We start from the raw sequence: 12,569 nt of genomic DNA on the forward strand, positions 1-12,569 counted from the left end.
TTACTGGTAACATATCTACTAGTAACATCTCTACTAGTAACATCTCTACTAGTAACATCTCTACTAGTAACATCTCTACTAGTAACATCTCTACTAGTAACATCTCTACTAGTAAAATCTCTACTAATAACATCTCTACTGGTAACAACTCTACTAGTAACAACTCTATTAGTAACATCTCTACTAGTAACATCTCTACTAGTAACATCTCTACCAGTAACATCTCTACTAGCAACATATCTACTAGTAACATATCTACTAATAACATATCTACTAGTAACATCTCTACTAGTAACATATCTACTAGTAACATATCTATTAGCAACATATCTACTAGTAACATATCTACTAGTAACATCTCTACTAGTAACATCTCTACTAGTAACATCACATGTTCATCATTTGTTGAGACTGGAGCATTATTTCTGCATCAACTTGATTATTGGTATAATTTATATTCAGTGCGATCCACTTTACGCCACGAGTGCAATGGAGGTACAACAACTGTCTATACCAGTCACCATGAGTGTACTGGAGGTAGAGCAACTACATCTATACCAGTCACTATGCGTGCACTGAAGGTATAGCAACTGTATATACCAGTCCCAATGAGTGTACTAAAGTATAATATTTGTTTAATCACATAGACTTTTTAAATGCTTTTTTCATACAAAGAGCACAACTTGACAACTATGTTGCAGCATCGATACAATTTATATATCATCTTTTGGTCAGAAATTTTCATATCACCGCATAAAATGTAAAGATGCAGAATCCTACATGAGTAGTAATAATCATAACAAAGATAGCAAATGTGGATTCTCTCTGTCAAAAATGGTCAGATGTGAGATCAGAGCTAGAAACCTCTTAACTTACAGTCAACACAATGATAGTTTAACTATATTCACAAAGTTTTCAGGTAGGTTGAACACTGACAGCAGTTTGCTGCTAAAGCTACCACTACCATTCACACAATAACTTCAATTGTACTTCATCACAAAAAACGTACGGTACAAAAAACTATACAAAAACAATGGTACAAAACCATTAAAGTTGAAGAAAAATAAGTTATCCAAACAGTAAAGTCAATTTTTCGCAAGAGAGATAAACAGGCAAGATATTCAACTTATTAAAGATCTGCGACAATCTAGTTCACAAACCTGATATGTTTGTCAAATACATAGAAACACTTCTGCGTATATGCTAAGATGACCTTTTCCCACACTCATTATAGCTTGAGTATCTGCTGAAATGGCATCTTCACATACTCATTATAGCCTGAGTGCACGGTAAGATGAGCTCTTCACATCTGCACACTTGCCACTTACTGACCAGCTAGTAGTGTCTGGTGAGGAGCAATTATCAGCCATGTTTTTGTCCTTGTTATTTCAGGGTAGATTGCTTCTCTTCGGATGCTAGATACAAAATAAAAATTTCAACAGATATGTAAAGAAAAAACCTGAAACAAATAAAAGCATGTTCGTGTTCAAATTTTTTTACTGCAGAACTTTTGAAGCCAACTCATCAAGTAGTGGATGCCAATGCTACTTGAGGCATTTGACCAGGTTGATTCAACTTCAACGTCAGCTGGTAGGTAGATCAGCAATGCTTTGCATATTTTTTTATTTGAAGCTGAATGGGAGTTTAATATTCATAGAGCAGTAGTATAATAAAGAGTTCTATTTTGTTTTTAGTGTTCTTGATAAATGAGTACAAATTGTTTTGCATATCTTTATGGTAGCCTTGAAATATTTATAGTCTTCGCTTTGCATTACATTATGCCGACAGTCCCTAGCTGTCAGTATATCAACTACTACAAAGTAGTTCTTGACTCAACTGAAAACTTGTTTCTTCTGGGAGATGATCTGATGATAAAATCCAAAATGTCTGTATGCTGTTTAGAGGTTGTGTGGTGTACAGCAGCAAATATGATGAATAAAGCGTGCCTGTGGAGTGTTTTTGGTCTTGGCGTTGTGCGTTAGTGACATCCAAGGGGAGAGTGCTCGACATGAGCAAGGCATGGGCAACGCCTACTAGGAGCGTGAGTGCAGCGCGCAGTATTTGTGAAATAAGTACATGGCAAGCATACATGGCAAGCATACATGGCAAGCATACATGGCAAGCATACATGGCAAGCATACATGGCAAGCATACATGGCAAGCATACATGGCAAGCATACATGGCAAGCATACATGGCAAGCATACATGGCAAGCATACATGGCAAGCATACATGGCAAGCATACATGGCAAGCATACATGGCAAGCATACATGGCAAGCATACATATGTGATTAAAATTTAAACTTACACAATAGATTTATATTTATTTTGTACAATCTGGATACATATGTACTGATTTGAAAGGTTTTGGGCATCATATGTTAGAAATTACTTCAAATGCTAAGACAAATGTTCGCTCAAACTTTTGATTATGTGCCAACATTTTTACATGTGGAGAGAATAGCAAGTAAAGGTTTAACTGTATATGATATAGAAATAGTTAAACCTAAGACATCAGTCACTTCTAGAAAGCCACAGTATTACTAAAGTGACATTGACAAAATCACTGTTCAGAATGCTCGTAACGAAGCAGACTTTATTTGGCAAAGAATACAAGCATGAGTAATATGTTAATGTATCAACTTGATTAGCATGTCAGTATACCTGGCTGACTTGGATATCAGTATTCCTAGATGACTAGCATGTCAGTATACCTGGTTGACTCGGATATCAGTATACCAAAATGACTAGCATGTCAGTATACCTAGTTGACTCGGATATCAGTATACCAAGATGACAAGCATGTCAGTATACCTTGTTGACTCGGAAATCAGTATACCAAAACGACTAGCATGTCAGTACACCTAGTTGACTCGGATATCAGTATACCAAGGTGACTACCATGTCAGTATATCTGGTTGACTCAAAAATCAGTATACTAAGATGACTAGCAGGTCAGTATAGCTAGTTGGCTTGGAAATCAGTATACCAAAATGACTAGCATGTCAGTATACCTAGTTGCCTCGGATATCAGTATACCAAAGTGACTAACATGTCAGTATACCTAGTTGACTTGAATATCAGTATACCAAGAAAACTAACACGTCTGTATACCAGGTTGACTGGCGTGTTATAAAAGTTTTAAGAAATTTGTACTGTCTGACCACACATACTTCAACAGTGTTTCGACAAACACTGAAAGTTTTAAGGCAATAGTTCTCAGTGTTAATATGAACTTCACTTAAGACAATTTTAAAGTTTGAGACTACTTTAAATATGCATGTTTGTACCATATGGCTAATATTATTAAAATAAAAAAGGCCTGCGCAACAACACCCATCATCCATGTGTAACATTTACTTCTTTTAAATTGGATCCTCAAAAAGTTCAACTTTAAAAGTTACAGACGACATAATAGCACTACTTCAGCCATATGAAGTCCATTATGAGCAGCTGTATACAGTTTATGATGAACACCTGTATACAGTTTATGATGAGCCGTTGTATACAGTTCATGATGAACAGCTATATACAGTTTATGATGAGCAATTGTATACAGTTTATGATGAACAACTGTACACAGTTTATGATAAAAAACTGTATACAGTTTATGATGAACAACTGTATACAGCTTACGATGAACAACTGTATACAGTTTATGTTGAACAACTGTATACAGTTTATGATGAGCAAATGTATACAGTTTATGTTAAACAACTGTATACAGTTCATAGTGAACAACTATATACAGTTCATAGTGAAAACTGTAAGCAGTTTATGATGAGCATCTGCATACAGTTTACGATGTACAACTGTCTACAGTTCATGAACAACTGAATACAGTTTATGTTGTACAACTAAGCTGTATGTAGGTAATTGGATGAAATGAGTGGCTACATGTCAAACTTTTATATCTCTCTGACGCGCCACTTTCTATGAATGTCGTGTGGTTGTCATCTCTCTTGAGCTTTGATGGTGTATTATATGGAGAGTACTTGCGTAGAAGTGTGTGTATAAAAAAGGTTACTGTTTCACCAGAAGCTATCCACTAAAACTTTGAATACGACGATACTGGTACCTCTCGATACTGGTACAAATGTAAAAATGAGATACCGTGCTGTTTTTGTCTGATCAAACAAAGAAAGAATGTCAAGGCTTTTCCTACGAAGATAATACAAATGTTTGCGTGAAAAGAGTTGGCCTTTGATTGCGAGATAGCAATTGAACCTTTAAAAAAACAAAAATAAAAGTTCAAGAAAACACAAAAAAGCTTCGTGTTTTATTGAGTTAATAAAATGCTTATAGTTTCAAATAATACATCATTTAGCATGTGCATACGCTATATGGTATATGATAACGTCTTTGATCAATACGCCTTGTGTAGCTCAGTGGTAGACTGTGTGGTTTTAAAACTTTTGGTTGTAGTCACTGTAAGTTCAAATCTATTGAAAAGCGAAATTTTAATTCCCATATTTTAATAGCTATAACTGGACACAGACAAGGACAGACACACAAACTTTGAGATATATATATATATATATATATATATATATATATATATATATATAGATAGATAGATAGATAGCTGTGCTACCCGGCGTTGCTCGAAAAATAAAAAAAGTCTTTGGACAGAAAATTTATTTGTGTTTAACATATAACAACATTTGCCATTCAAACTTTCAAATTGCATATAATGAAAAATGTGTTTTGTGTAGTTGAAATAAGTTAATAGAAAAAATAAAAACAACTGAAGGTTTGAAGACTTTGTCAAACAACTGTAACTTAAAACCTTCCTATCACGAGAAAAATGTTTTGTGCAGGTCAAATAAATTAAAAAAAAATAAAACAATTATAAAAGGGTTTAAATGTAAATGTGAAAAAATTAGGAAGTAGTAGCTAAATTAAGTATGTTTTGCAATGATTACAATAAAAGATGATTCGGTAATGATACAATTAATAAAAACTGAGAAAACAAAATAAAAATCCTGAATCTGTTGAATTAATAATAACAATTCTTGCATAGAAGTGTGCGTGCGTGCGTGTGTGTGTGTGTGTGTGAGTATAAAAAGGATTGCTGTTTCACCAGAAGCTATCCACCAAAACTTTGAATACGGCGAAACTGATACCTCTTGATACTGGTACAATTGTAAAAATGATATAGCGTACTGTCTTTGCCTGACCGAACGGTGAAAGATTGTCAATGCTCTTCCTACAGAGATACTATAATTGTTTGTGTGAAAAGAATTGGCATTGACTGCAGATGTAGCAAGTAAACCTTCGGAAAACCAACAATAGAAATTCAAGAAAACATGCAAAAGCATCGTGTTTCATAGAATTAATAAAGTTCTAGTTTCAAATAATACGCATTTAGCATGTGCATATGAACGTGCCTTTGATCAACATGCCTTGCGTGACTTAGTGGTAGAGTGTGTGGATTGAAGCCTTGCTGTTGTAATTTATGTGAGTTCAAATCTATCAAATTGTGGAATTTTGAATTCCAAGATTTTAATAGCTCTAGCTAGACATACACAACGCCGGATACACAGACAAACTTTGAGAAACATAGATATAAAGTAGTTCAACCTTCGATGGCTCCAATATATGATGGATTCAACATACATCTATGATGGCTTCAACATATGATGGCTGCAAAACATAAAGCTAATCCCAAAGCATTCAACAAGATGTTTATGTAGAGGATTAAGACAAATTTGCACAGTGCTTAGTTATTAATTAAACTACAAATTGTAGGACATCAGTCAAGTATTATTTTATGAATGGGCTTTTACAGAGGCAACAGATCGTGACTTTGATGAAAGACAGTCATCCATGACAAACTGCATTCTAAATTGGCTTAGCTACAAAACAGTGTTTTGTCACTATAATCCTTAAGACATGTGCCATCAGCTATGCCATCTGGCTTCTCTCAAGTAACAGCAGTATTAAAACAAGCAGTACATACCACTTTTTGTTTCCACAAACTCTGCCGGTAATAGCCAGTAGTAATAGTCGAAAGGTGTTTACTCATCAGCAACAATAGTAGGTAAATATGAATGTTCAGTGTCATGCTGAGTATCATCACATTCAACACTAGTAGATTGCTGCATATCAAGAAAATCACCAAAATATTCTCGGTGTTCAAAGTTGGTAACTTGTAGGATTGTGCTGTCATCACTAATTTGAGATTTTTCACAGTCTGCAATGATGTTAGTACATAACTTTTCATCCTAACTGTGGTAAAAAAAATTTTCAACGGATTTAAAAAACCAAAATATCAACAAAAAATCCTGTTTGTTCACTATTTCACTAGAATCATATATTGTAAATTTTGACTCATGCTGCTCCAAGCTAAAATTTGTATCAAAAACTGATAAAGAAAAGTTAGAATGCTTTTAAAAATTATGCTTTAGGCTGATGCTACTCGATATGGATAGTTATACTCAGGGTCTAAATGCCCTTAATGCTTTAGGCTGATGCTAGTTGATATGGATAGTTATACTCAGGATCTAAACACCCTTAATGCTTTAGGCTGATGCTACTTGATATGGATAGTTATACTCAGGGTCTAAATGCCCTTAATGCTTTAGGCTGATGCTACTTGATATGGATAGTTATACTCAGGGTCTAAACACCCTTAATGCTTTAGGCTGATGCTACTTGATATGGATAGTTATACTCAGGGTCTAAACACCCTTAATGCTTTAGGCTGATGCTACTTGATATGGATAGTTATACTCAGGGTCTAAATGCCCTTAATGCTTTAGGCTGATGCTATTTGACATGGATAGTTATACTCAGGGTCTAAACACCCTTAATGCTTTAGGCTGATGCTACTTGATATGGATAGTTATACTCAGGGTCTAAACACCCTTAATGCTTTAGGCTTATGCTACTTGATATGGATAGTTATACTCAGGGTCTAAATGCCCTTAATGCTTTAGGCTGATGCTAGTTGATATGGATAGTTATACTCAGGATCTAAACACCCTTAATGCTTTAGGCTGATGCTACTTGATATGGATAGTTATACTCAGGGTCTAAACACCCTTAATGCTTTAGGCTGATGCTACTTGATATGGATAGTTATACTCAGGGTCTAAACACCCTTAATGCTTTAGGCTGATGCTACTTGATATGGATAGTTATACTCAGGGTCTAAACACCCTTAATGCTTTAGGCTGATGCTACTTGATATGGATAGTTATACTCAGGGTCTAAATGCCCTTAATGCTTTAGGCTGATGCTATTTGACATGGATAGTTATACTCAGGGTCTAAACACCCTTAATGCTTTAGGCTGATGCTACTTGATATGGATAGTTATACTCAGGGTCTAAATGCCCTTAATGCTCATAAGATAAATGTTTTTAGATATTTGCTGTTTCAAGTACTCAAATCGTAGCTCCAATCTGCCTGACCATCCATTATATTCCTACTTCCATTGTACCTTATACCAGACACCGATGCCTTGCCGATTTACATTATAGAACAGAGTTATGCAAAAAGAGCTTTTTTTGAAAAAAAAGGAACTAATTAATTGCTTATTGTCTCATGGTCTAATAGCTTTAAATGGCTTTGAGCGTAAGCGTATGCCAAAGCTTTGAGCGTAAGCCACTATTTCCTCTTGTCTGTTAGTGTGGTATAGACCCTTGATGCATAACTTAACGGATCATCACCAAGATTAATAGACAATTCTTGAACTCTTGAAGTGACTTGTGAATTAATAGCCAGTCACCTCCAGGGTGCAGAACTGACACCAGAGAAGATTCCATAGAACATTCCAGTTATTTATAACACTCCACTTTTTCAGCTATATAAATTGCTTGTTTAGTTTAATGCCTTTTCCAGAAATTATAAAGTTCATTACTTATTCATAAGATAAGTTACTCAAACTAATGAATAGTGTTTTAATGTGAGTCTATGAATTGTACATTACAATATTTTTATTATAATATGATGCTATACCAGATGCACACAGAATTTTGATGCTGTCTTCTCTAACTCTGGTATGAATTCGGTTAAACATGCGATGTATTCTGCGGAATTGTGAGGTTTGATGAAAGACATGATAGATTTAAAATATCTTGGCTCTGATGATTTGAACCAACTTTAATTTTTATTCTCTTTATAATATATGTAGGTACCTGGTATATGGTAGGTATATGTATACATGTATGTATTTTGGTATATGTAGGTACCTATATACATGTATGTATTTTTCAAAGTTTGTCATCTGTTGTTTGTCCTTCGGTACGTCCAGCTACAGCTATTAAAATTTTGGAATTAAAATTTCACATTCTGCTGAACTTAAACAGCCGAGGATTAGGACCACAGTTATGCAATCCAATTCTTTAACCACGAAATCCCGAAAGCTATTATAATTCATGACTCTTACTGCAAAATTTATACATCTTTTTTCTTGTTCTCATCAATCAATATGATGCATTAATTGAAAATTTATGAGCTCTATTAACTTTATGAAACGCGATGCTTTTTTTGCGCTTTCATGAACTTTTATTTTTGGTTTTTTGTAAGGTTTAATTGCTAAATCATAGTGAAGGTCAATGGTTTTCATGCGAACAATTGTATAATCTCGAGTAAGAATGGCCTCTACATTCTCTCACCATTTGGTTCAACAAAGACAGTACGGTTTCCCATTTTTACATTTGTACCAGTGCCGAGAGGTACCAGTATCGTTGTGTTCAAAGTTTCGATGGATAGCTTCTGCCAGAACAGTAACCTTTTTATACACACAGGCTTCTATGCATGATTTGTTTTTATAATTCAACATATTCAGAATTGTTTTGTTGTTTTCTCAGTTCGCATTAATTGTATCATTATCAAATCAGCTTTTATTGTAATCGTAGCAAAACAGACTCAATTTAGCTATTACTTGTTAATTATTTCACTTTTGCATTTAAACATTTATGTTTGTTGTATTTTGTTTTTCAATCTATTTGATCTGCACATTTTTTTTATCCAAAGTTCAAAAATTACAGTTGTTTCACAAAGTTTGAAAACCTATATAGTTGTTTTATTTTTTTCTTTTATTTTATTTAAACTGCACATAACACTTTTCTCATGATATGAAGTTGGAAAGTTATAATGGTAAATGTTATATATGTTAAATGAAAACAAATTTTCTGTTCAAAGGCTTTTTTATTACCCGGGCAACACCGGGTAGTGCAGCTAGTATATTTATATATCTCAGTTTTTTTCATTTATCATTCATGTGTCTAGTTACAGCAATAAAGTTTTAGGTACCATAAATTCACTTCGCATTCTTTGAACTACAAACCTTTACAACTGTAGGCAGATGTTCTATCCATTAAGCCAAGCAAATACATTGCTATACAATAGAATAATTGTGGTCATATTTATTTCATCGGTTAAAACTTGGTTACCCCTAGTACGCTTGAACATGATTGCGTGAGAGATTATTACGCAATATGTAAAGGAAACTGCTGGTCTCCTTTAATGCTTCAAAAGAATCAAAATAACTGAGTGCAAGACCATAAGGCAGATATATATTCTACATAATATAGACATGTATTTCAACAATGCATATGAATACATGTAATTCAGTGTTTGTACATATAGCAGAACAACATGGAAGAGACTGCCAGCGATCTGCGCTCTCTCGTCTCTTCTGGCCTCCTTGAAAACAAATTGCGCCTTCTGCTGGCTCTGACCCTTGGTACGAAGCCAGGTTCCTTAATGCTCTCTCAGTCCTCAATCGGCCTCGGCTGTTACCACTCAGCCGATCAAGTCCTCAATGGCAATCATGCCTCCTATTAAGCCAAGGCTTGGCTCAGTCGTGTCGTCAGCCCTAGAGTTGGCTAGGCAGCTCGCCCTGGTTTCGGCACTCTTCTACCCCAACGTAATGATTATTAAGCTGACTTCAGACACGGCTCTTATTATAGTAAAGATTTATACTAGCTTTCAGTTACTAGCTTAAGCTACTCAAATTTATTGAGTAACTATATAATATTGTATATAATATATACATATATCTGCACCGTATATATATATATATATATATATATATACGTGTATATATATATACGTGTATATATATATATATATATATACGTGTATATATATATACGTGTATATATATATACGTGTATATATATATACGTGTATATATATATATATATATACTCCGTGTATATATTTGTATATATTTATATATATATACACCATAATTTATATACTTTGAATATATATCTTCACAGCTTTTCATGTTTTCCCACGTCTTCCAAACTATTCAACTCATACATTCCAACGAGTTCATAAGTCAGATCAGAATATACGAGTGAGCTAGTAGTAATACATGTAAACCGGTACCACCCGTATATGGGTCGGGCTGATGGTGGCTAAAAGTTTAACTCTCAGACAAGTGAGGAAGGTGAACTGCATACATATATATACATACCTACTGATCTGTTTGTTGGATCATCTTGCAGACTGTCCATTGATCCGAATTCTCTTAAAGAGAATGTAGTTATTGTTAAAGGTGTCTCATTCGATGTAGATGACAATAACATTAATCAAGATATCAAAAATACTGACCCCGAGGCCTCTATAGAAAGATTGTTCAAAGATGGTAGAAGACTGAGGTCCTTAAAGGTTAAGTTTTCCTATTCTACCAAAATGTTTTCCCTTTGTACCAAAATGTCATCTCACCTGGAATAAGTATATCATCAGCGCATTGTTATGTCATGCTAAACCTCTTAAATGATGGACCTCGCTAAAGGATATTAGAGGTCTATCTTCTAAAGTGAACGAAGCCAAGTATTTGATTTTTCAGTATAAATTTAAAGTTACTTGTTTTTCTGAGAAACTTCTTGGAGCTAGACATGGCGATGATTGCTTTAAAATTTTCAGTTACAATATGATAAGAAATGATAGGTACTATAACCAGGGCTGTGGCTTGTCATGCTCTATTTGCCACTCCATTAATTTCAAGCGTTTTCAAGCGTTTTCAAGCCAATTTGCAATTAATGAAATTAATGGTGATAGTCTTTCTATTAAAGTCCTTCCAGTCATTTCATAGCCTTACATAGTGTTTTCTGTTAATAGACTTTCAAATTCAACAGCAGATTGGATAATAAAATTTTCAGACTTAGTGAATCAGTGTTACATTAACACTGAAGAAATTTTAGTCCTAGGTGATTTCAATGTCAACTTGTTGAACACAAAAGAGGGATCCAATTAGAAAAGCAAAATATGTAATCTGCTGTCCTTAAAACAGCTGATTGGCAAACCCACAAGAGCAAGTGCAAACTCTTCGACATAAACTGATCATGTGTACACAAATTTGGTAAGTTTGCCAAGTTTTTTGGAGTATTTGAGTTGTTTATGAGTGACCATAATTTGGTATTTATTGTAAGAACAATTTGGTGTCACACATAACTCATTTTCTCAAAAACTCACTTATAGAGATTACTCCAGATTTGTGCCTGACAATATTTTAAATGAGTTTTCCTCCATCAGATGGAATAACATTCTAATTAAAAAGAGCACTAATAACATGATTAATCTATTGAATCAAAAGTTTTCTTTGACTGTCAATAAATTGGCACTCCTTAGAACTAAAAAAGTCAGATCAGAGGTTTTACCTATTTAGTTTGACAAAGAAAATATTAATAGTAATATTATAATAAATAATTAGAATATAAAATAAAAAATATTAAAATAATAAAATTAATAGTATATTATAATAGTATTAATACAAATATTAAGTTAGGAGAGAAGCTTTAAACCTTCGGACCTGCTTACAAAACCAGTACAATTTTGTCACGAATCTCATTAAAAAAATGTATTGACGAACTTGTTAAACAGTCAAAGCTTGGTGATACTCGCAAACTTTGAATGTAGAAGGTAAAAAACCTCCAAGCTGTGACACTTGTTTGACAGCTTCAGAACTTAACTCACATTTCGTGTCTATTGCAAGTAAACTTTCACGTTCAGTTTTCCGTCATCGAATCCTTATTTGTCTTGTCAAAACACTGAGTCAAAGACCACATTAAATGAGTTTTCAAAATTGACACCTCATGATATTGTAAAATACATCAGTAACATACCTATTTCAAAAGCATCAGGTTTAGACAAAATTTCTGTCAAAATATTAAAAGCAACTCTTCCATTCATTGTACCCTTTATCACTGATATGTTTAACAGAATATTGATTGATGGCTGTTTTCCTTCAGCATGGAAGCATGCACGGGTTACTCCATTGTTCAAAGGAGAAGAAAATATTAACCCATCAAATTTCCGCCCTATCTCAGTACTTCTTAGTTTATCTAAAGTTTTTGGAAATCACTTAAATATCCACACCTACTCTCATTTCTCCAAAAATGATATTTTAAACCCGTATCAGTGTGGTTTCAGAAAAAGTCGCTCATGCACTGATGCTGTTCATAAACTGATCTCAGACTGTTTAGATCTAACAACAAGGGATGAAAAGATTTGCTTAATGTTTTTGGATTTCAGCGAAGCTTTTGACTGTGCCAATCACAAAATATTATTTGAGAGGCTTAAACTGAAACTTCCTGGTTTTAGAA

The sequence above is a fragment of the Watersipora subatra genome, chromosome 1 (genome assembly GCF_963576615.1).
Source record: "Watersipora subatra chromosome 1, tzWatSuba1.1, whole genome shotgun sequence".
Lineage (NCBI taxonomy): Eukaryota > Metazoa > Bryozoa > Gymnolaemata > Cheilostomatida > Watersiporidae > Watersipora > Watersipora subatra.